A 26401-nucleotide genomic window follows, 5' to 3' on the forward strand; every position below is an offset into this window, starting at 1 on the left:
TTCACACCAACCTCCAAACAGCAGCCTTTGAGAGGAGAATAGACTGCAAATTTATTGAGAGCACACTGTTAATCCTTTGGGGAGAATGTAAATGTAAACAGGACTACTCTACATCAAGGTGCTTGACAACAACAATCATCTGCATAAACACATGCTCAACAACAAACAGGTGTTCTGTTTCACAACTAGCACCCATCTGATGCTTTCAAGTGAGCACCATGCACAAACTGTCAGAAGTACTTTGAAAGCAGCTGCAATTACTATAATTAGCTGCATCCCTACAGTTTCCTCTTACCTGTTCAGTACTGTGCTATGCCAATTCACACACTCCAAGGAAAATGACCATTGCAGGGCTGTCACTCTTAAAGTACAGCAAGAGGACACACTAGAGTCAGTTTAAACTAATTTAACCAGAACCTTCTGCAAAAGAACCCAACCAAAAATACTAAAGGCAAAACTCAAAACTTTTGTTTTAAAACTTACATTAATGACACAAAAGATAGTTCTTTTACAATAGCTGTTTAAAGTTTGATTCAGAAGAGATCCAAATTATCGTAGTATTGATTAAATAGAAGGGAAAAGAGGAAACATTCTAAAAGTTCATCAATTAACAAGTAAAATATAGTGCTAGTTATTGAAATGGAATATTATACAGCAGCTAAAAGGCATGACCTACCAATAGCTACTGCTATAGCTATAACTACACAGCATGGATTGAGCACAAAAAACAAAATGCTGAGCAAAAAAAAGGAAATTTCAGAATGCTAAGAAGTAAAGGCTAACCATCATAAAAAATATATAGTAACCAAATCAATATCTACATAAAAGTAAACATAATTCAAAAGTCAGGATTTTCAAATATATTAATACAAAGCCCAAAACCCACAAAAGTCAAATATGGCAGGACCTCTCAACAGGAAAACTTTGGCTGGGCTGATCCTCCTAAAATCCAATCCAGTGACAGATACACTGAGAAGTCCATGAGGGCAGAGACTGTGTTAGCCCCGTGCATCAGTGTATCTCCTATACCTAGCTAGCACCTCCAGTAAACAGTAAATATTTGACCAACAAAGAATTAATAAATGAATGAATGTGCGAGTGAGTGAATGAGTGCATAAATAAAATTCACAAATAAACTGAAATGCAAGAATACTGATTGTTTAAAAAAATGAGCTATAAAAAAGAAAAGTAGACCATATTATTACATTATTTTAAAATATCTGTTAAAACACCATTCTAGTAAGATATTTGAAACTTTAACAGGCTACTCATACTGAAAATAATGAGTAATATTATTTTACAGCCAGAAAAATATTTTTTTCTATTTCCCCTCATAACATTTTTCACCATTTTTCCTCATTATTGAGAGTACTGTAGTATTTCCAGAAACAAACCTCAGCATCTGAGTGGCTAAGTCTTCTCTGCATCATCACCATTGTCAGCACTGTCATCATTGTCATGGTCATCACAGTCACTATTGCTAGTTTTTCCAGCTACTTCCATTCTTTTTAATTAGACTGAGCTGCAGAAGTAAATGTGTGTTTGACACAATCACATGTGGAAAACAAAATCTAACTCCAGTGAAAGAGTCACACTTTAGAAGTACTGGGAAGGAGAGGAAGAAAATGACGGGTATCTGAGATGGTACCATGGGAAAATAAGTAGAACGGCAAAATGAATTTGAGGTTGAAAATTAATAATTCAAATATCATTAAAAAATGAGGGGCCGGCCCAGTGGCATAGTGGTTGGGTTCACGCACTCCGCTTTGGGAGCCTGGGGTTCGCAGGTTCAGATCTCGGGCGCGGACCTACACACTGCTTGTCAAGCCATGCTGTGGCAGGCGTCCCACATATAAAGTAGAGGAAGATGGGCACGGATGTTAGCCCAGGGCCAATCTTCCTCAGCAAAAAAAAAGGAGAATTGGCAACAGATGTTAGCTCAGGGCTAATCTTCCTCAAAAAAATAAATAAATGAATGAATAAATGAATAAATAAATAACTTCCTTTTGCTAGTGCTAAATGCAAAATATGTCCTAAGTAAATATTAATTATAGTGGTAATTTAGGGGGATACCTTTAGCTTTGGTTATATTTAGTCTAAACTACCTGCCACATATTTATTTTAAAAAATACAAATCTGTAAACATAAGAAAATGCAAGTACCAGACAGAGGGCCTGAGATGAGGGTAAAATTGTGTGCTCTGTAGTCAGACAGGTAGGTTCAAATCCCAACTCTGCACTTATTACCAGTGTAACCTATGTAAAGTTAATCCATCTGAAGCTCTGTTTCTTTCACTATAAAATTAGACAGTAACAATGCCCACCACAAAAAGTTGTTATTAGGCTTAAATTATATAATATATATATATAAAGCAATCAGCATAGTGCCTGCCACATACTGTAGTGCGTGATCACTACATGTTAGAAATTACAATCGCTAATCATTATCAGGTATAACAATCAATGTTCAAATTCCAAAAAACAGAGGTCAAGGAAAAAACAAAAGGTCTCACTCAATGCCCAATGTTAATGAAATTGACTAGAAAATAAAGGAGGCTGAAGGAAGCATAGTCCTGGAAGAAAAGGAAAGCAAAAATTAGGAAGAAAATGGCTCTGTAGATAAAGGTTTAAAAGTCAGGAAAACACAAGCAGTAGAGCAATTTTGTTCTTAAAGATATTTCAAAGGCAAAACAAAACAGGAATGGAGAATACAGTAATAGGACAATCTTCAATAAATTAGGAATCTTGGAAAATGTGAAGTGCTTAATAAAGAAATGGAAGCCTAATTCCAAATGAGAAAGTCAAGGCATACACCAGTCAGAACAGAACAGAGAGAGGCACACGGATTCTGCTCAAGACTCGACTACTTTAAAAAACCTCAAAGTCCATCTGATTCCACTCACCCGGATGCTACCTACATTTTGCTATTTTCTTTCCCCTTCCCATTGGATACTGCCCACATAACTGCCACTTGGTGGACACTTACAAATATTTGCTGAATAAATGAACTACGGCACACTTAAATAGCATACATAAAATATTATCTGAATACAGAGCAGGTCTCTCTCCAGCTCGTTTCTCACCAGTCCCTTCCTCACAGACTACCTCCAGACCCACCTATCTACTTTCCCCGCCAGGAAGGTGCCAGATTCCATTCTGTCCCACTTTGGTTTCTTCCAGGAACCTGCTTCCCTTCACACTGTAACGGGTAACTCTTACTCCTCCTCTAGGGCTCAGCTTTACTTTCACAACCTCTAGAAAGCCTTTCTGGACTCTCTGTGTACAAGATGTATGAGCTTGGACAAGTCACTCTATTTATCCGTGCCTCAGTATACTCATCTGCAAAATGGGGATAATAACAGTGCTTACCTCATAAGACTGCTGTGAGAATTAAATGAGATCATTCATGCGAAGCACCTAAAATAGTGCTTGGCAAGTAGTAACTGCTTAATAAAGCGTGGCTATCTTTGTTATTCCTTGACCCCTCAGTCTAGGTTAAGAGTCCCTTTTACATATTATTATTATTATTATATCTCTTTCCCTACCACAGCAGTTACCAACATGTGGACTCCACTATATTTTGCTAAGGAAGATGGAAAGTAAAAAGAGAAAAAGAAAGAAGTAGGAGGCAAAAGGAAAAATGGGCACTCAAGACCGGGATGAAGAGAGTGAGAGAGACAAGAAAAGGGGTAGATTTCCTCAATAAGACATCAGTAAAATAAAACTGAACTCCTGTTTTAAGGATTTCAGTCCTTTCCTCTTGAGCCTACAAAGATTCTACACTAAACAAGACAACAATTAGAGTCCACTGGGGAAGTTCTCAGGTGTCAATAATGAGAACAATATTTTGTTGTAAATCAGATGAAATGAAATCAAGGGCCAAAAGGATTCCTCATCCTAATTTGGGAATAAAAATCACACATAAAAACTGATCTAGACTCAACTGGAACACACTTGTAAATTGTGAAAAGATTCCAAAGCACTGAGGTACTTTGGTCTCTTCATACAAATTAGCTGTTCGTTTTACAATAATACAGAGTAGCATTATGACCAGAGACTAAGATAAACTAATATACTCAAATTGCACTAACTACATCTATAGTCCAGAGAAGTTAAACAGAAGAAAGCAACAATGAATAGACTCTTCACCAAAAAAGAAATGTTTGTTTTTGCAGGTTAGCTCCACCATTTTTTTCACACTTGCATCCTAATAGTTCTACTTGGTCTCCCCATTATGCAACAGTTCTTTACAATAGAGCCAGCTACCCTGACAACTGGGTTCCTTTGCCAGAGTGGCTTTGTCTAAATCCTAAAGCTGTGCCTGGCTTTGCCCTGAGCCCAGTGGCTGTCTGTGATCTGAATGCCAATGAAGAGTACAGACCCTGTTGTCTAACAAGCCAGAGACTAAAAGGTCTCTTTGGGGTCAACAAACTGTCTCGACTACTTTCACAAGCTTAAGAGACTGGAAAATGAAGCTAGAAATGCATCCTATTTCTTAGGAGAACAATAGGAAAAAGTATTAAATATTTAACATTCTTCAGATATTTTAGGGCTTCAACTTTAAATGAGAGGGGTCTAGTAAACCTTCACATGTAAATAAAGTGATTATTCCTTTAAATAGAAATAAGCTTAATCTTAAAAAGTGTAAATACATTTCAATTATATCAAATTTGAGGATGTTTAGAGAATTTATATACTCAAAATTATATATAAACCTTGTATCCCACTTACCACTTGGTAATTGACTGAAGGAGATAAATGACTAGGATATAAAGATGGTTAACCATTACATTGTAAAATTTAGTGCTTGGCTACAATCTAAGAAATGCAAAATTACATAACTCTAAAGAACCAATTCCTAGGTAGTACCTACTAAACAGCAAATATTTAAAACGCTAAATATCCAATAGTAGAAGCAGAAAAATACTGTGTTAACTACACAGTTTTAGTTCAGTTTTCAATGAAAAATAACATGCATGTTTTCTGTTTGCTTGCTTAATTTGCTGTTCAGCTACACCTATACATTTCCTTCTCTTTTAGGGCTTAGAGGCTCCCTTTTTCTTCCTTATAACTAATTTGCCCCTCTCTTATTTAATCAAATGCCAAATCCTCTCTGTTCCACCTCCTGGAGAGCTCTCAAATGTCTCCATCTCACCTGCTGCCACAGCCCGGACTCAGTCCATCATGCTCGCTCACCTGGAGTCTTCTGACTCATCTCTGGCTGGAGCACGCCAACAGATAACATAACCCAAGCCACATACGTAATTTTAAATTTTCTAAAAACCACATTTAAACAGGTAACATTATTTTGAACAATATATTTTACTAAACCAAATATATCCAAGATATTATCATTTCAACAAGTAATCAACCAAAAAAAGGAGATATTTTACATTCTTTTTCCCCCCAAAGTTTGAATTCAAAATCCAGTGTGTATTTTACACCTACAGCATATCTCAGTCTAGACATTACATTTTCAACAGCTTAAGAGTTAATGTAGTCCTACCAAAAAAATTAAGTTAAAGGAAAAATATTTCATATTGCTTCAGTTTTTAAATTAAAGTGAAATAAAATTCAAACTCCAGTTCCTCAGCCACACTGGCCGCATTTCAAGTGCTCAACAGCCACATGTGGCTCATGGCGACTGTGCTGGGCAGCGCAGTGGTGGGGCTTCAGTCTTTGCCTCTTCTGATCCCAGCTTGATATACTCAAAAATGCAAGCTGTTCACGTCACCCTACGGCTTAAAGCTCTCTGACTGCTTCTCAGTGACCTGCTAACCAAACCCAACTGCACAGAGGTCCTGCAACACGGACTTCCTCCTCCCTTTCCAGCCTCATCTATCTCCGTGGCCCCCTTCACGCTCAGTTCCAGTCAAACCACGCTTCTTCCAGGGAGCACACGGAGCTCTGTCCCTGCCGGCCTGTGCTGCTGGCTCCACTGAACACTCTTCTTCTTCCCCATCCCTGTCAACTGGCCACCGCCAGCTCCTCCTTCAGCTTTCAATTTAGTGGTCACTTTCTCTTCTCAGATCCCTTCCCGTTACACAGCATGAGCTCGTTCCTTCTTGTTCACTGCTGTATCCCCAGCATTTATCAAGAATGCATGGCGCTTTGTAGGCACTCAGTAAACATGAATCAATCAACAGAGTAATCTGAGCTATCTTAAGTGAGCTGAAGGCATGCCCTCATGTCAACACATGGACAGGAAGACACAAGTCCTCCCACGAGCTCATTACGTGGTTTTACTATCACCAGCCAAAAATAGACTGACCATGAGAAACCAGGCCAAGATGAACAGTGAAACACCAAGACTCTCAAAGGTGGGATATTCGGTACCAAGTAACACTTTGTGCCTACCATATTCTGTGTGTCCACTGAGAGAAAGTACACCTAAAGATGAGAAGAAAACTTCTTCCCCCACCTCTTATAAGGGGAGCTCATTAGTATAATTCCAGGCTTCTTTCTCTCCCTTTACTCACTCTAATTCTGTTGAGACAGAGTCATTTATCTGGTGAATAAATTTAGGGGAAAAACCTTGGCATGCAGAATCAAGCTCAGCTCTTTTTCTTCCTTGTGAAGCTAGTCCCTGCGGAAAATGCAGATCTGCCCTTGTTCCTAAGTGCAAGAGATCAGCAAACCAACCACACAAGGCTGCAGCCGGTTTCTCTAAATAAAGTTTTATCGCAACACAGCCATGCCTACTGGTTTTGTATTGTCTGTGGCTGCTCTCCTGCACTACAATCACAGAGTTGAGCAGCTACAGTTGTGACAGAAACCACATGGCCTACAGAGATACTGACTATCTGGTCCTTTACAGAAGAAGACCCAGGCTCTACGGCACTGTCTTACTTGTGCTGCCTGAAATGAGCTTGGGAAAATCTGCCTAATTCTCCAATTCTATCAGTAAGTCACTGGGCTCTCACTCTAAGACCTCCAATTTCATCTTTATCAGTAGTATATTTTGGCCGCCATCTATACTCTTCATTTTATATCTAATATCGTTTAGAAGGCCAGATAGGAAGGAGTAATGATTTATACTGTGCCCTCTAGAAACCCCAACACCCATCTATGTAAATTTTCTAGGCATATTTATTAAGTTCTATGGTATGAAATTTGAGGAGAGGGGTCTTAGTCAAATACATGTTCTACCTATGAAGTACCTGGAAATCTGTTTTTTGAAGGAAATGTTGGCCCCACATGTGAGAAACTTATATCATTAATATTAACTTCATCACACACATAATTATATATTCCTTATATTGTCAATAAATAACAAGAGAAGTCTAAACTCGAGCCTAGTCTTTAAAGACTTATAGTGTTAAGTTTTCACGTTAGGCCCTTTGTTTTAGGAAAACATACATCTGTATTTTCTGTAAAAAAGTATGTTAGTCTTTGGACATTATTGATTTTTGTTTCCTTGAATGTTTCTTTCTGTGTCTTTCTCTCTAAACAAATCAATATTACACAAAAAGTGACACTAGACGTCCTATTTCTAGTAACAGTAGTAAAAAACTATTCCAATAATTTATTAAGGAGCATTTATCTTTTTTCCTCCTACTGATGTTGTTTAAACTAAAATCTTTTAGCCAGTGACAATTCTATCACACATACTTGTGAAAATTTACATGCAAGAATATTAATCTGGACAATAACTACAGAGAGGTTAAACAGAGGGAATTAAGGTTTTCTTTTTATAAGTTTACAGAACACAGTCTAACAATAAGCTTACATAAGATATTTAAATAGGTCAAGGAGAGCATTGCATATTTTTATCACATGCTTTTTATTCATTTCAATTTCTTAACAATTTTGTCCTATTTAAGATATTTCCCTGATGCCACACATCTCACATTCCAAAGTTTTCTACTAAAGTTGCTTAAGTAATTTAATACAAGAAGATTAGCAAACACACAATGGTATATAAAATACTTCATACCTCAGTACTAACTCAGGTTTATTTTTGGTTGCTGGGAATTCTTTCTAGAACGAAATCAAGAATAAGTAGTAAATTAGAGCTTTTCAAAGAAATCACTTTTGTGCAAAAAATTTTAAATGACGAATGAAGATGAAAAAGACCTTAGTTTTCTAAATAAAGTATTCTTCATCTCAATTAGGCCATGAGTTCTTCGCATTCACAATACTCAGCAAATACTTGTAGACTACAATACTGTTTTAACAATCCTTCAATATAGTCTGTGACATATGCCTCCTATGAGAGTTGTCACCTCCCTAAGATGAAAATTTTTAAAAAAAGCAAACCAGTTAAAATCATATGAAAATGATCATACAAAAATCATACGAAATCTATGTAAATGATAAATATGACTCTGGTAATCAGAAACCTAAACTTTTGTTTCTATGTTCTCTTCTTATTTGGTAGTATAGTAAAAGAAATTTTTGGTCTTTTATATTCCTATCAGAAAGCTGTTTCTCCTCATAAACATATTCTCTGAACTCTAGTATTTAAGATAGCACTCTGCTCACAATAGTCATGGACATAAAAATATTCCAGGGGTTTGAGGGTATCTTTTTTAAAAAACAGTGTAGACCGTTTACTGAAATGAAACTGTATTAGGTTACTTAACACCGAATGCTACCACAAACAAGCACCGGCTGGCTTAACGCATCAACTTTGGAGTCCATGGCTTCCAAGGTCACCAGGGCAAGAGGACAGATCAAGTGAGGCGGCACACTGCCTCAGCCCAGAAGTGACACGTAATATTTTCACTCGTAGTCCACTGGCCAGGAACTGGTCACAGGGGTCCAACACATAGCTGCAGGGAAAGCTGGAAAATGTAGGAGCACACGGAAAAGGTGGTCTCTACCTCAGAAACATACCTCTAAAATAATGCTCAAGGAAATTCCAAACTCTGTGTTAAAGACAAGGTTGTAATTGACCACTAAAACTAAGATTAGTTAGATAGAGCAACTTTAAATTACATTTTCTACAACGTCTAGTATTTTTTTCCTGATGGGAAAAAAATTTATACTATTTGTTTAAACTACTTCACTTTGATAGTTTTTTCTTTCAAAAATAATATCAATAACTAGTCTTAACACTTAGAACATAAGAATTTGAAATTAATTTTATGGCTTGAAATACAGAGTAGTTTTATTAAGTTAGAAAAGATTTTCAAAGAATTTCAGAATTTATCAAATATAGAAATAGAGCAAGTGATTACGCCAGATGTTTTAGATAATATCTAATTTACACTGTCCCTTCTTAACATAAATAGGTTTAATTTCTTTTAAATGCAGTGTCATAAAATTACTTAAGTACCCCAAATAATAGCAAACATAAAAAATGTGCTCAACTTCCGTAGTCATCAGGGAAACGCAAAGTAAAACCACAATGCCATATCGCAACACACCCACCAGAGAGACTAAAATGAAAAAGACAATTTCAAGTGATGGTAAAGATATAGAACAACGGAACTCTCACAAATTGCTGATGGGAACTGTGTAAAGATCCAACACTTCAAGAAGGTATCTAGCAGTATCTACAAAAGACGAACACATGCGCATCCTACGATCCAGCAGTCCCACCTGTAGGTATACACCCAAGAGAAATCTGTACGTAGCAAGCCAAAAACATATAGCCAAAAAGTAAAAACAATCCAAATATCCAGCAGTAGAAGAGATAAATAAATTATGGCATAGTCATACAATGGAAACATCATATAACAACGAGCATGCATGAACTATTGTTAAACACAACAACACAGATGAATCTCACAAATATAATGTTGAAAGAAGCAGCCATAGGATTCCATATTCAAAAGCAGGCAAAACTAACATATGGTATAGACGTCACACTGTTAGCTTGGTGGAGGATAGCGACTGGAGTGGAAGGAGGTGAAGGCTTAGAAGGTGGTGGTAATGTTCTGGTTATTTATACAGGTGTAAGTTACATGGTGTGCTCACTTGGTGAAAATTCATAGAGGGGTATTACTATGATTCTTTTACTTTTCTATATGTATCTCATACTTTAAGAAAAAGTTTATCTTAAAAAATTATTACTGGTAACAGAAATAGAATCTCTTGATTTATTATATTTTGCACCATCATCCATTAGCTCCAATATTCCTTACTATGTTCAACGATAATTTTTGAAATGGTTATTCTTGTCACCATGTGGGAATCTCATGTGTGATACCTATATTTATTAGTCCTTATTCATTAAAAAATGCATTAGACTTATTGTGGTGATCATTCCACAATACATACAAATATCAAATCATTCTGCTGACACCTGAAACTAATATAATATTATATGTCAATTAAAAATGCATTAGGTAAACCTTCAAAAAAATTAATTTAGCAAAATTTGTATTGACTCTAGAACATAACTTTATACAGGTGTCAACTAACTGCAAAAACACAAATTCCCAATGTGAAACCAAAAGGAAAAGACCTTTCAGGTTCATTGGACAATTTTTCACTGTGCTTTGTTTCTATTTCCAGTTAGCCTTAGTTCAGTACTTATTTTAATAAATTCAAATAAATATAGGTAGTACTTTATATTCAAACATATTTCTCTCTGTATATTTTTTTTCAGTAGTTTAACATACATTTCTAACTTGGCCTATTAATCCCATCTCTTTTTAGATCTCCTCAACTATGGCTGTGTTACATTTTTTTATAATATCTAAATCATATCCTAATTAATTATTCAATTAAAATGTATTCTATCCTTATATTTCAATGAGCTAAACATGCTATCTTGAGTAATGTTTTCTTTCTCTAAATAATATCAATACAAGCCTATATTTGATAAAGCTAGTTAAAGTTAAAACAAACTTTAGAGACAATTTCAACAAGTGTGTCACTGAGTTAATAAGTGATTAATTGCTACTTGCTTGGGTTATCTGTACCCCCTTTTTTTCAATAGAGAACACAGTAAGAGAGGATGAAACCTCGAAGTTTGATAACTAGGCCACAGTCAGAACTGCAGACTGAACCTCTAATTCCTGGTCTGTCTAAAACTAACACTCTACAGAGAAGAGGAGTCCCATAACCTCTGGATACTTACTGCTGCTGCTATTTTTAAAATTTTTTTTAAGAAATGAGTTTATTAAAGACAGTGAGGCATCAGAGAAGACACAGAGAGAAAAGAAAGAGAGGCAGCAAGATGTTTCCCTCAAAAATCTCCAGTAAACTTTAGGAATATGCTCAGAATGGAAAAGAATTAAGAGGAAAAGAGGATGAAAAGGCATCAGAAATTTTCAGCCTGTACTTCACCTCTGGAGAATTCTCACTGTCTTGAAGAACATGGACACGGGGGTGGGGTGGGGGTACCAGTACAGGAAAGGACCCACTGCAAAGTGCCATGCTGAGCTTACAATCAATCATCAAAAGGAGCTCTGGGAGCGCACCAGCTGCAAAGTGTTTGTATGAGGCTGTGATTCCACTGGGAGGATGGGAGCCCCTAAATAATGATGTCAAAAGAGTTTTTACATGCCCAGGAAGCTATTTGAAGCAAACAAAAATCTACATTTGTTCCTAATAGAGGTTAAGGCCTTCGGGGATTAGAGATGGAGAGTGTAGATGATCATTATCTAAATAAACTTATTGTTCCTAGCACAACAAAGGAATACATTCCTAAAAAGGAATACATAATATTTTCACTGTAAAGCTCCAAACAAAGAAGTGAAATGAACACTATTCCTATGTACCAACAAAACGTCACAAAGAAGTTTCATTTTAAAAACCATATGGCCAAGTGAATTTAAGAATAAAAAGGAATTACAGAATAATTTCCAGAGGAATTTCATTAATGGAGCATTTTTGCAACATATTTTAATGATTTTTTTTTTATCATAGAGGCTGTAATTCATAATGATTGGTCCAACATAGTTTTGAGCAAGCAGAATTATGATCCACTGCTGGGACGTGTTTACTGACCTCCTCTCTTAGCATTCTATCCAGCACACCTCAGTAAGTGCAACACGTTCATATTCACTTGTCCAAAAAGAAAAATAGTTCTTTCCCAAGAGACATGAAGAGATTGAAGGAAGATATCTTCAATAAGGAGACCAAAATATCACCTAACAACATCTAGTCTTAAAAACCAATGAATTCTGTTTCTTCCCAGTCAAGGGAAAGTCTTAGGTACAATTCTCAAAGGAAGCTGCAGTGACATCTTTTGCCTATTTCCAGTTGTTCCAAATAATGTATTTGTTTTCTTCTTTGTAGCTTACCTGGTTTGTGCCACAGGTTCTGTTCCTGGCCACTTGATGCAAAGAGCTTTCCTGATTAACATGTGTTTTTATATACATTATAATGATGTTAGCAAATAGGGACCTTTCCAAATGAAAGTGTTAATATCACCTTGGGAAGTACCACAGAAAACCACCTTAAAATATAAGCTGATTTTGTCTATAAACACAATGAAATTCAAAGGGGATAAATTTAAGACAGTTTATTTAAGACACAGTATAGGTTTTTTGCAAACCTATAAATGATTAAGATCATAGTGGATCACAAGCTAATGAAATGAGGTAAAAAGCACTGGGATATATTGTTAGGCACAGCACAGGCAAAAAAGCGCCACTCTGCTTCCTCTACTAGAAGGATCTTCAAATTGTTTTATATTGTGACCCAACAGTTTTAGCAATCTCTCCTCAGTCAAATGAAGAAAAACAACAAAAATGAAAACATAAGAACATAAACAGATCCTATAAAATACATAGTGTGCCTGGGTATTGTTTACATATGTGTTTCTAAGGAAAACATGGTTTGTCAGCTTGTCTGTTTTTTGCATGTTTAATAATTATATTGCATAGCTATCTAAAATTGATCAGAGGTTTTGAAAGAACCAAGCTGGAAAACCTCCTGGGTAGGCAGCCAAGTAGGACAAGATTTCTATTTGAACATGAAGACAAAGAAGCAAAACTTTACTTAGTGATCCTATCTGGTTAAGACAGAAAACAAGAACAGGATAGAGGAGAGCTGGATACTGTGTTCTTTCTTACAGCTGAGGACAGAAAGGTCACATAAAGCAAAACTACACTCACAGCTATGGTGTAGACACGCACAATCCTGACTACTTAGAAATAAGCAGCTTCATTAGTGCTTATAAAAATTCATTAGTCCCTAAAAACCAGAACCAATCTAGCAGACAAATAACTAAAACAGTATTAAGGAAAGAAAATAACTTCGCAAACTTTGATGTAGAATTTCAGAAAACTGTAAAGTTCACTGGAGGAATACTATTATTTAGTGTGATTAACCGAGTAAAAATAAATCAACAACGCAGTGTCAATCACATGAACTCTTCAGCGTTTGCTTTTGTTGTAAGGAGGTGTTCTCTCATGATGTCATGGTAGTTGTACAAATAGGATACCTGGATAATAAAGAATCAATCTGCATAAACTCCTAAAGACTGCCTGTTTATACATGTCTGTCTTTCAAAGCACCGTATCTTGAAGAGTGTGTGTCAAGGCCAGCCTTGCCATATGAGTCAGACTGACATCTAGTGGCAACTCCGTTGAACAGGATGTATTCGGTACTACATCTCAAAACTACAAATGAACAGTACCTAGCAAATGGCAGACGCTCAAATACTATTGCCTGAATAAACTACCCTACCTTTAGTATTTTAAACTAATATTCCAATTTCCCCAAACTTCCTCCTTCCTTTTCCATACCATTTCTAGTCCTCTATTCTCTTCCTATTTTCCCAGTCTATAAGTTCCCTTCTACTCTCACTCATTTGTCTCATTCTCTCTGGAAACCTTGCTCAGTCTATATTTTTCTACCTACTTTTTCTTTCATTATACACATTTTATCAGTCTCCACCCTCTGTATATTATATGATCTATTTTCTGTGTAATTGTTCTGAGTATTGCTATATTAAATCATGAAACTACGCCAAATGAATCCACTATAATTCATGCAACCCTGGGAAATTATTTAATTCATCTCTAGTTGACTTGATCATCTACCAAGTTAAATTAACAGATGATTATTTACCAAAAGCAATCATGCCACATCTTCTTTACCCTTTTCAAACCCCTCTCTCCCAAACCCCATCTCTCATTCTATAATAACTTTACCTCCTAGAAAATATGGAAACTACTAAATGTAAATAACCTCAACTTCTCAACTCTCCATTTGAAACAGTCTCTTTATTTAGAAAACCCTCTTTCCCTACTTTGGAGGAGGACATATACACCCTCCTTTTCAAGGGCTAATCCCTATTCTTGTGTCCAATTCTTATTGTTATCTCTCTCTAAGATTTGGTTATGTCAATGATTATATCTGTCTTGAATCTTCAGAATTCTGATTCCTGTCCTACAATCTATGAAGATGCTCACCCCATCCAAACACCATCTTTCTCTGACCTGCTGCAATCTATTTTCTTTCCTTTTATTAAAAAAATAACTCAAAAGAATAATCTATAATGACTTCTCCATTTCTTCAATATCCACTCACTCTTCAGCTCCTTGCAATTTGCTTTTTATCATCACTACTCTATTGAAATTGACCTCCGTAAGGTCACTAATGAGGTCATCAGTGGCCTCTTTTCAGGCCTCATTCTCCTTAAACCCTTACAAGATGTTGTGATAACTGCTCTCACTTGGCTTCTATGGCACAGCAATCTCTTTCTTCTTTTCCTATCTCCTTCATAACTCGTTCCCTGCCACCTTCTCCTTGTCATACTGCCTAAATGCAATACGGCCTCATATATACTTCAAAATAAAGAGGCAAAAGTATTGTTTCTATCAAGAAAGGGGTTTAGTTAGTAAATGGAAATTAATTTGCCTACTTACATTCTTCTAATTTGCCCTCCCTTCCTTCAGAATACTGCTTTAACTCTATTTCATTTAAACTTCTCTTGATTATTTCCAATCATAATTCATTATCTCTAATGAACCAAATTTCATACTGTATTAACATACATTTTATGTCATCTTTAGATGTGTCCTAAGGTCTTTTTACTTTCACATCATGTTTACTTGCAACTACTATACACAGCCCCACTCCATCCCTCTCCCTCCCTCTAGCTCTCGCTGTCTCTCTCTCTTCCCCTCCACACACACTGTATTTTACAAAGGTAATGAGCTCAATGTCCTTGTTCTCCAATTGTAAGTATTTCCTCAAATCTCAATCTTTGAATCTAAACATACTCTTCTTTACATACAAGGTTCTTAGTATGCATTTGTTGATTAAGGCTAATATTTGATAACTAGTCAATTCAAATAAAAAATCATATTTAAAAAAAGAAAGAAAACTGCCTTCCGTTTGTTTTAGTTACTGGTACTAACGCTATTAGGTTTTAAACACATTTGGGAAGTGAGATAATGCTTTGGAAACAAACATTATTAATTCTGAGCTACCTGACCCAATTTTACTTGTAAAAATTGCTCTATAATATGTCACAACTCTAACTTACATCAAACCAGATACACATTTTTTAAATGTTTCTCAAAAAAGTCTACTAAAGGAAAGAACAAACTTCTAGGAAATTAACAGTACAGAATCATGAAGAACAGCAACACATTTTAAGCATCTATACAACTTCTATAATATGAAGACATTTGCCACAAGGCAAATTGCAGTGTGTACAAAGACCCTTCGTAGACCAGCTGTGACAGACTGCTGAAAGTATCCCAGGCAATGATAAATGAAGTGGACATTCCTGCCAAATGCTTGGATTTGGATTTCAGTATCAAGAAAGCTTAAAGGAGTAATACTCCAAGAATTATACCTAATTTTATGTATATAATATTCTCTCCCTTTTTTTAGAGGGGGAGTGTTATATTCATCTTTTAAAATGATAAATTCTTTGTTTTCGTTTTGTTGTTTTCTTTTTCTCCTTAGTCGAGTGAAGAGAGAATAAGGATATTCTGCTATGTGGCCCTGTTCTAAAAGGCCTTGGCAAATCCAGTCCACTGTTGAAGGGAGGGGGGTACTTTGATCTGGGAGATACACGGAGACGCCAATTCAGAAATGCAAAATGGAGAAGGCAGGAACATTTACGGTTTGAATGAACATTTGTCTACAGGAATAGACCCGAGATGTGCATGAAGAACTGAAACAGGACCCAGGCAACAGGGAAACAGGATTCGGGGGGACACAGAAAAGCAAGACCTGGAGAAGTATTCAGGGCTAAGTTCCTAGGTATCAAGGGGATTTCAGGAGGATGGCTGGCTTCCAGGAACTTCAGCTCTGGGGCCTACAACTGCCTAAGACTACTCTGATGAGTCAATCTGCTATTCACATTGATATCCCACCCAAACAAAACTCCACTGGCTCCAGGGACAGGTGGGAGAAACTACCTACAGAAGTCTGGCTAGTTAACCACAGCCCGCCACTCAGCCAGGGCTAATGCTATGTACAGGGTCTGAGACAGTGCTCACTGGGAGGCCTCTGTTTTATTATTTAACATTAACTGGAAGTTTCTTTATATTTGGTACAAAACCAAAAAACATTAGATGAGAGAACATTTTCAACTAAAAAAAAATCTACTCAATACAGGAAAGTACAAAAAATGTAACACTCATCTAAAATCAAGCACATAAGTACCTGAGAGGTATATCTAGTAAAGTGATATGGCATAGCATTTCAATAGTCCTGAAATGTTGAATTAATTATAGTGACCATGAGCAGTGCTTTCCGAACAGCTTTGATTCTGAAATGAACATTCTTTGTATTTGATGATACTAATTCAGCCTTTTTTGTGGTGGATGCTATAAATGTTACGGAAATTATGTACTGCCCATGTTCATTACCTAAATTTCACATAATAATAGGTTTGTTAAATTAATTTTTTCCTAAAATAGATAAAATGATTATTCCTTATTAAGGATTAATCACTTGCCAAATTTAATTTTCTAAAACAACCTCATTTCAATTACACACAAGTCTTAGATTTGGTGCCTTCAACTTTTTATTTTATTTTTTCAAACACAATAGACTTTAAATTTTTAAATAACAGAAACACTTTGCAGGTAGTTCCTTGGTTTATAAGTGGTCTGTACTCCTTAAGTTCACTGGTAGTTTCTGGAAAATCTGATGCTTTCTTCCAGAGACTAAAGCTATCCATAGTCATTAAATTTGTGGATGTCATCACAAAGGTCTATTTAACTCAGTTAAAAAGTACTAATTGGTACAGCTAAAACAGCCTTAAATCTAGGTCCTTAGAATGGAAGGGTGGGGAAAAGGAAGTTAACGTTTTTATCCCTCTTCCCAGGGACAGAATTGGCCATAAGCAAATATCTACAATGGGTAAGTGTACCCTTGGCATAATTCCTACGTCCTTTCCCAATACATACTTTTCTCCCACATCCTGCTGTTATTTCTACCAGTTTCAAGGTCTTCACGCCTCTTCCATCATGTCATACCATCTTGACCTGCCTTAACTTCCCCAAATGTCCCATATTTCAAAATTTACGATCTTCCCTCCACCAATATCTGTCCTCAGCAGGCAACAAGAAGAATGCAAAATGATTCACAGGAGTAAGCGCAAAGACATGCCTAAACTTTAAAAGGTAATTTAAAATTTTAAATAGCTTGACTACTAACTTAAATTTGTAATGTATGGGGTCTTAAGTAATACAAGAAATTAAAATAAAAGCAACATTTAAAAAAGAAAACAGAAAACATGAAGTTACGTTAGTATGAGAATGATCCCAGGAAATCAGTTTTTTATAAGACTTATCAATGTTTGGTTTAAGAAAGAACTTTTCTTCCAGTATATATACCTGATGTTCTTTTGTAACCCCATGTAGAGACTATCGAGGTTGGTACAGAAAGGAATGGTTTCTTCCAGGAGATATAACCATTTCCTCATGTTACCTTCCTCATCAACACTCTCCAGTGGTTCTCTATTGTTTGCTACATCAAGTTCAGACTCTTCAGCAAGTTAGGAGGTTAACTAGCAGAGTGTAAGAACTGAATAGGAACAGGTGAATCACGTTAGAGAAAACCTCAAGAATTAAGCTGAAGAGGTAGACTCCCATCTTTCTCCATGAAGCCTTCTATACAGTCAAAACGGAGGAATAGCAGTGAACTTCCTCCTGTACTACTAACGTGACACAGTCTAGCATTTAATTGATATACTGCCTTGAATTATTCTGTATGTGTTTCATATACTGGTCTTTTTCCCTAAGTGGATTATGAAAGCTTGGAAGTAGATTATGGACGTCTTTATGTAGGATTTGCCTCATTTCTACCTACTGTCCCAGCTTCATTATTAATAAATGTGTACTCTTACACTCTTAAAAGGGTCCTAGTTTGGATAATACATTATATAGTCAGCCTATCCTTAAAGTAAAAGGCCATGTCTTAAATTTCTTTTTTCTCACATCAAGTACCTAATATATACTCAATAAAAATTTTTCTGTTGACCAAACTCCAAATTCAGTATGGAGTTATTTTCTTGATTAGTCTCAGCGCTCTCATACTTTTCTTAATTAGCATTTACCACAGTTGATAACTGTATATATAATGGAACATATATTTATATTTATAGTTAAATACATACATTTGAATGACTAGCTGTGTAGTATCGGTACCTGCACTTGATTTTAAGTTCTGTGAGCAGTGGCACCCAACCAGGAGTGGTGATTTTGCTCCCCGCCCCCCGTGGACATTTGGCAGTATCTGGAGACATTCTTGGTTATCACAATGGGTGGGTGGTAGCTGGCTGCTGGTACCTAGTGGGTACAGAAGCCAGGGATGCTGCTAAACATCTTACAATGCACAGGACAGCCTCCTATAACAAAGAAGAATTATCTGGTCCAAAATTGCTAAGAGAAACCCTATTCTATGAGGGCAAGAACCCTATTTTGACTCAATCTTCCCAGCAGAAAAATCCTTGATGTGTATGAGATAGTCAATAAATTTCTGCCATTTAACGAACAAATGCATCACTCAAGATCCTTGATTAATTGTTCTCATACTGGCTCCTTCTTACTCTTTACCTGCCTTTTGTCACATTTGCAAACCCACATGAATGACTAGAAATTAAGGGTTAAAGTGTAAGTAAATCTTTGAAAAGCTCCTATTACTAATATATTGATAGATTAGCTGGTAAAAGAGCAGAACTATCAGCTAAATGTTAGTCATGTTCTTCATGTCATCAGAATTACAAATTAAATTATAAAGAAAACTCTCAGGATTCTCCAAACCATTTTCTTACACAGTATAATTTTACTATAACAAGGTTTGCTTTAAGTTAGCCATTAGATAGGTTCAGAACACAGCAAACAGTGTTCACAGAGTACCAGAATGAAAATATAACACTTATCCACATCCTGCATCTCATCAAAGATGAATCATTACTAAAACACTAGAAGAATCCCTTCTTATAAGGCAACTTCACCTAAAGGCTCATAGCATGAGGCTACAGAATTCTAAAGTATGCAGTAAAATGTGAAGGTGCTTTTCTTCTTCCTTCAGTCATTAGGCATGGCCAAGGAACGCAGGAATCTGCAGGTCCCGCAGTGGGGGAAGCTAAAATAGGGAATTGAGCCCAGTCAAATAAGTGGCCACAAGGAGCGGTGGCCAGCATGATTAAGAGAGTGGTTACATACAGGAGACTGATCAAATAAGTAATATACTGAAGATACTTGGACCCAAACTTCTCATTGGAAATTATACATATATAAAGGGCAAAGCTAGAATCAATATATAGATGCAGAAATGAATATACACATAAATACACAAAAACACACATACATATACATATATTTCCTATTTACCAAAAGGGCCTGAGAATAGAGACATCCAATATGATGAACAGAACTAGCACCTGGATTTGGGGTTCTAAATATCATTCTTTACAGAAAAAGGAACCAGGACAGAAAAAGGAACCAGGACTCCTTGGAGCACAGATGATTCCAGAGCTGGGGCAGGGATACTGCAAGATGAGCCTGAAGCATCCTGCTGTGCAGACAATAAGCAGGTGTTCAAAGAATGATGAATACATGTTAAACCACACAGAAGTTTGAAGGGGCTCCCACAGGCCAAAGCTCAAACAGTTTGAGTATCAAAATACATAAAAACAATAAAGAATTACAACTCATTGAATAAAACAAGAATTCGTGGGCCCTTACTGATATAAATAAATAAATAAATAAACTCCTTATAGCAGAATCACAATGAATGAATGTAGAAAAAATAACTGAATTAGAAAATCATCATTTGACATCCATCTTAGTCACAATTAAATCAGGCAAGAAATATCAATAAACAGTAAGACTACGTGGTGAATCATTGATGGGAAGGTGATATTTACATAACCCCAAATGATCTCTCTACAAGATAACAACAACAAAAGGAGAACGAGTGCCTTCACAGTGTAGAACACTAGCAGTCAATACTTGAATGAAGTGATCAAAGTTAACATCGCTAGTAATGGGATAAATTAGAGGATACAAGAACACAGCATCACTTCTGTGCCATTGCTGCCAAAAATGTACAACCTGAATCTAACCGTGAAGAAACATCAGACAACTCCAAATTGAGGGACATTCTACAAAATAACTGGCATGTAATCTTTAAAAGCATCAAGGTCATAAAAGTAAAGACTGTGGAATCATTCCAGATTAAAGGAGACTAAGAGACCTGACAACCAAATCCACTTCAAGATTCTGGATTCGAATTTTTCAATAAAAGACATTATTAGGGGGCTGGCCCGGTGGCACAGTGGTTAAGTTCGCGTGCTCCACTTCAGAGGCCCAGGGTTTGTGGGTTCGCAGGTTTGCATCCCAGGCATGCACCTACACACTGCTCATCAAGCTATGCTATGGCAGCATCCAACATACAAAAAAAAAGAAGAAGATGGGCACAGATGTTAGCTCAAGGCCAATCTTCCTCAGCAAAAAGAGGAAGGCTGGCAACAGATGTTAGCTCAGGACTAATCTTCCTCACCAAAAAAAAAAAAAAAGACATTACTGGAAGAATTGGCAAAATGTGAATGGGGTCTGATGGTTAGATGGTAGTGACTGACGGATCAATATTAATTTCTTGACTTAATAGTTATACTCTTCTCATATAGGAGAATGACCTTGTTTGTAAGAAAAATCCTCCAAAATATTCAGGGGTAATGGAGCATCTTACACTCAAATGGATCAGGAAAAAAAGCCTTTGAGTTATTCTTACAACTTCTCTGTAAGCTTGAAATTATTTCAAAATATAAATAAAAAGTAAATAAAATGTGAAGGTTTTTACACTTGCACATTCCCTACTTGCATTTTCATATATAGATTTATCTAACAATTAATGCTCTTAACTAAATAGGTTCTAGTAATAAATTTCATTCTTTCATTTGTTATTCATTCAACAAATATTGAGTGCCCTAGTCTATGACAGGCACTGGGAATATAGTTAAAAATAGGCGACAAAAATCACTTTCATGGGGTTTATATTGTGATGGGGGAGAAATAAACAGAGTATATAGTATGTTAGATACTGATAAGTGCTAAGGAGAAAAACACAAAACAGGGAAGAAGGGAACATGAAGTGTTGTAGGGAAGGACTGAAGTTTTAGATAAGGTAACCCAACAATAGTGTCAGTGAGAACGTGATTTTTAAGGAAAATTGAAAAGATGTAAGGAAGCTAGATGCACATATCTGGGGGGGAAGAGCTTTCTTGACACAGACCACAGCAAGGCTTTGAGGTGAGAACATACATGTCTGACATGTTCCAGGAAAGCAAAAAAGCTTAGAGCATGAAGAGCAAGGGAGGAACTAGTAGGACATAGGGCCAAAGTGGTAGGGAGGAGCCCCAGGTCATCTAGAACCTTGTAGATCACAGAAAAGACTCTGGTTTTTACTCTGAGTGAGATGAGAAGCCACATTATCTGACTTCAGTTTTAACAGGATCACTGGGGCTGCTGCTGGAAAACAGAATAGAAGGGACAAGGGCAGTTTTGCTAAGAGGATAACATTAATCAAATTTAACTTCTCCACAACAGTCAGTGCCATATTATAAAATATGATAAAAACCTACATGAAAGCTAAATTAAGAAGTCATGTTTTCTATTATATATTTCCAAAATAATATGAAAGCTAAGGATTAATTTTTTAAATTGAAAAAAAAAAAAGGAAAAAAACAATAAAAATTTCAAGGTCTTGTTCCAACTCCCAGGTTTCATTTTTTTTTAAATCAGTGAATTTATTTCTGATATTACTAAAGTAAACTGAAGGCCACATCTTAGTGTAAATCTAAGAAATGTACTTAAATTAGAACAGTTATGCAATCTTCTAACAATTATAGTAAATGCTTCAAATACCAAAGAAAACTCAAAAAAGGGAAGAGAGGAGACCGTAATATGAAAATCATGAGAAAAAGGCAGGAGACATTAAAATTAAGAAGAAAGGAAAAAGGAAGAGAGGTTCTATTTCTGTAAATGTCATATTAGGCAATTTGGATGGATCCTCCAATGAGAATAATTTAACATGTCAGACAAAATGAGGACTCTGATAAACTAACTCCCACATTAAGCTGGAATCACAAAAGATTATTCTCTAACGGTAAAGGAGAACCAAAAAGTAAACTAGGTCTTGCACAGATCTGCAGCCTAGTGTCATGATATCTGAGTGGACCAGCAAACCTCAGGACGTGAACTTGGATTAAGGAGCTGCTGGACTGTTAATGCCTCCAAGGCATCTGGCAGATATAAGAGAAAATCCTTTTGCAAGGCTTCATATTTCTACAAATAATTTTCAAATACAACATCTAGCATACAAACTCAATTCTCATTATTCCTGGATTCTGATTCACAAATCTGCCTGCTCACTAAAATTTATTTATAATCCAAACATCAATACACAGGGTGCTCCTGCGGTCATCTGCAGACGCGCGTGGAGCTGCACAACACCCACACTCCCAGCTGAAGCTGAGCAAGGCTCTGCCTTCTTGCTTCAGCTCTCCTACTGCGAACAAGTGTCCTGTTCACTGCATATTTAGTGCCCGATTTTTCACATTTTGTGTTTTGTTAGTGATTTCACTGTTTAAGATGGCCCCCAAGAGCAGTGCTGAAACGCTGTCTAGTGTTCCTAAGCTCAGCAAAGCTATGACGTGCTTTACAGAGAAAAAGACGTGTGTTAAATAAGCTTCACTCAGGCATGAGTTACAGTGCTGTTGGCTGTGAGTTCAATGTTAATAAATCAATAATATATATTAAACTGGTGTCTTTAAACATAAACTCACATAAAACAAGGTTAGGTATTGATCAGTTGACGAAAATGCTGTGACCAGAAGCTTGCAGGAACCTAACCCTACATTTCCCCTAGAAGCAATGATTCAGTATTTGCAACCACTTTATATAACATAGCTACCATGAATATTGAAAATCAACCTTATTTATAATGAGCCCATGATGAGCCAAGACACTAGAAGCAAAAACCAACAGAAACAACAAATTACAAAAATACACCTAGAGGGATTTCAGATACTGAAAGTATCAGAGTGTAGATAAAACAACTGAGCTTAATATGTTCAAACTTGAAATCTTCAGCAGTGAAATATAAAACTATACAAGTGACATAGCTAATTTGAAAGACACAAATATAAATTCTAGAATTAAAAAATACAATGAACAAAAATAATAACTCAATCAGCAAGTTTAATATCATATTAGAAGCCACTAAAGAGAGAAATAGTGAACTAAGAGACTGTCAGAAGACACTATCCAGAATGAAGCACAAAAAGATGGACAACACAGAAAGGGGATAAGGTACACAGAGTACGCATGGGGAAGACTTGACACATCTTTAACTGGTGTCCCAGAAGCTCAGAGAGAGAACAGCTTGCAGGAGGTATCTGAAGAGCGAGTGGCTAAAATCTTCCTGAAAGACATGCAAATATTCAGGACAGCTAATAAATACTGAACCAGGGTAAATAACAAGAAATCCACATCTAGGCACAAAACAAAAAGAAAGATCTTAATACTACCCAGAGGAAAAAGAGATCACTTTCCAAGGCCCAACAGTTACACTAACAGCTAACATTTCAATAGTAATAGTGGAAGCTCAAAAACAGAGGAACGATATCTTCAGAGAATAAAAGAAAATAAATCCCAACCTAGAACTCTATACTCAGTAAAAATATCCCTCAAGAATGTAGGCAAAATAAATATCTTTTCACACAAATAAAAATTAAAAGACATCGGCAGAGGAATGGATAAACAAAATGTGGTATACACATACAACAGCATATTATTCAGCCTTAAAAGGGAAAATCTGACACATGCTACAGCATGTATGAGCCTTGAAGGCATTATGCTGAGGGAAATAACAAAAGGACGAATACTGTATGGTTCCACTTACATGAAGTACCTAGAATAGTCAAATTCAGAGATAAGAAGTAGAATGGTGGCTGGCAGGGGCTGGGGGAAAGGGAAACAGGGAGTTATCATTTAATGGGTATAGAGTTTCAGTTTTGCAAGATGAAAGGGGTTCCAGAGATGGATGGTGATGATGGTTGCACAACAATATGAATGTACTTAATGCCACTGAACTGTACACTTAAAAATGGCTAAAATGATAACGTTTATGTTATGTATATTTTATCATTAAAAAAAAAAACTAAAAGTTTGCCACCAGCCAACTGCACTAAAGGAAGTTCTAAAGGGTATACTTCAGAGAGAAAAATAACACAATCCCAGAAAAAAAGATCTTGGATATAAGAAGAGATGAAAGAATGACAAATGTGAAAAAAATGTTCAACCTCATTAGCAATTAGGGAATTACAAATAAAAATCACCAAAAGACACTCCCACACACACATACCATGTTGGCAAAGTCTGATAATACCAAAAGTTGGAGAGGATACAGAGCAACACTGTTGGCAAAAATGGACATTGGTACACCCAATTTGGAGAACAGTTTGTCACGATCTAATAAAGTTGAGGATATGCACACCCTATGACTTAGTAATTCCACTCCTGGATATGAACCCTTAGAGAAATGTGTGCATATCTTCACCAGGAGACATGTATAAGAATGTTCAGACTAACATTGTTTGTAATAACAAGAAACTGGAAACAACCCAAATGCCCATCTACAGTAGAATGGATAAATAAGTTGTGGTATAGTCACACAATGGAATACTATACGGCAAAGAAAATTAATGGACTAAAACTATACTAAACAAGGATGAATCTTACAAACCTAATATTCAGTGAAAGAAGTAAAATACAAAAGAATGCATAAAATACTATTCCAATTTATATAAACTTCAAACACAGGGAACATTCTGTATTGTTTAGGGAGACATATACGTACTAAAACTATAATAATAACTAGGTAAGTTAACACCATAAAAGTCAAGAGAACATTTACTTCTAGGGGAAGGAAAAGCAGACGTGAGCAGGAAGGGACATGTGGATGGCTGCTGGGGTACTGGTCATGTTCTATTTCTTCACTTGCATGGTGACCAGATGGAAGTTCACTTTATAATCTTTCATCCTACTGTAAATCTATGTTTGATGCATTCTTCTGGCCTGAATATATTACATTTTTGAACACAACAATTTTTTTTTAAAGGAGAAAGAGAATATTAGGAGACAGGGAGAAAAAAAAGTAAAGCTAGACCAAGAGTCATAAAGATGCTGATTTTATGTGTAACTTAAGAAAATCAGTCTCTATATTACAATCACCCCACCAGCAAGGTAGCCACATTTCTGGGATATTAAGGAATATACTTCTATGGATTAAATATGATTTCTTCTGACAATATACATTATGGCCAGAATACATCCTCTACCTGAATGAAGGGACCTAATTTTTATACTACAGTACTCTATACATTTTACCCCAATAGTCCCCAACTGCGCTGCAGGTACATGAGGTAGTTTTACACCTTGGGTGTCCATCCTGTCAGCTGAGAAAACACCTGGCTAATGGAGGTAATGGCTTCTGCGTAGGAATATGCATCCTCAGATATGAAGAGGCCAGGGTTTGCTACACTCCTTGCCTAACCACCTGCACAAACCAAAGCAGCCCAGCAATCGGGGACTGGAGGGCAAGACTTTGCTCATTGATAAGGCCACCATCATAGTATGTGCACCTCATCAAATGGAACCTCTCCCCTGAGGTGCAACAGGCTCTGAAACGCACTCAGGAAGTTACTTAAGGAAGTCTTGCAGGGGTCATACGTGGGGCAGGTTCCCATCTCAGGGTCTCTACATTAGCTAGCCTCTCTTTCTGGAACGGTTGTCCCCCACACATGGCTAGTATAAACTCACATCCTTCAGGCCATCCTATCTAAAATTTCAAACTAGATGACCCCTACCCCAACCCTGCCAACCTTGCTATTTCATGTCCTCTTTCCTAGCCTTAATTCTTCTCCATTGTCCAACATAGCATATGCTTTATGTATTTATCTTCTTCCTTTGCTCTCTCCCTCAACTGTATTTAAGCTCCATGAACATAGTAGGTGCTCAGTA

The 26401-nt window shown here is 36.5% G+C and overlaps 1 protein-coding gene across 5 annotated transcripts in view; it reads right to left on the bottom strand.

The window, feature by feature from the left end:
• The window catches only part of AKT3 (AKT serine/threonine kinase 3), a 323716-nt gene that overhangs the window by 220635 nt on the left and 76680 nt on the right, over positions 1-26401 (bottom strand). The window contains exon 1 of one of the 5 annotated variants that reach the window (XM_087424492.1): positions 7936-7968. The exons of the other annotated variants lie outside the window; for them this stretch is intronic. The gene's annotated coding sequence lies outside the window, so the exon portion shown is untranslated. Of the gene's footprint in view, positions 1-7935; positions 7969-26401 lie in introns of those variants that run through there. 5 annotated transcript variants of the gene reach the window in all.

Source organism: Ceratotherium simum, chromosome 36 (genome assembly GCF_057802395.1).
Source record: "Ceratotherium simum simum isolate JZ-2026a chromosome 36, ASM5780239v1, whole genome shotgun sequence".
In the NCBI taxonomy this organism is placed as follows: Eukaryota; Metazoa; Chordata; class Mammalia; order Perissodactyla; family Rhinocerotidae; genus Ceratotherium; species Ceratotherium simum.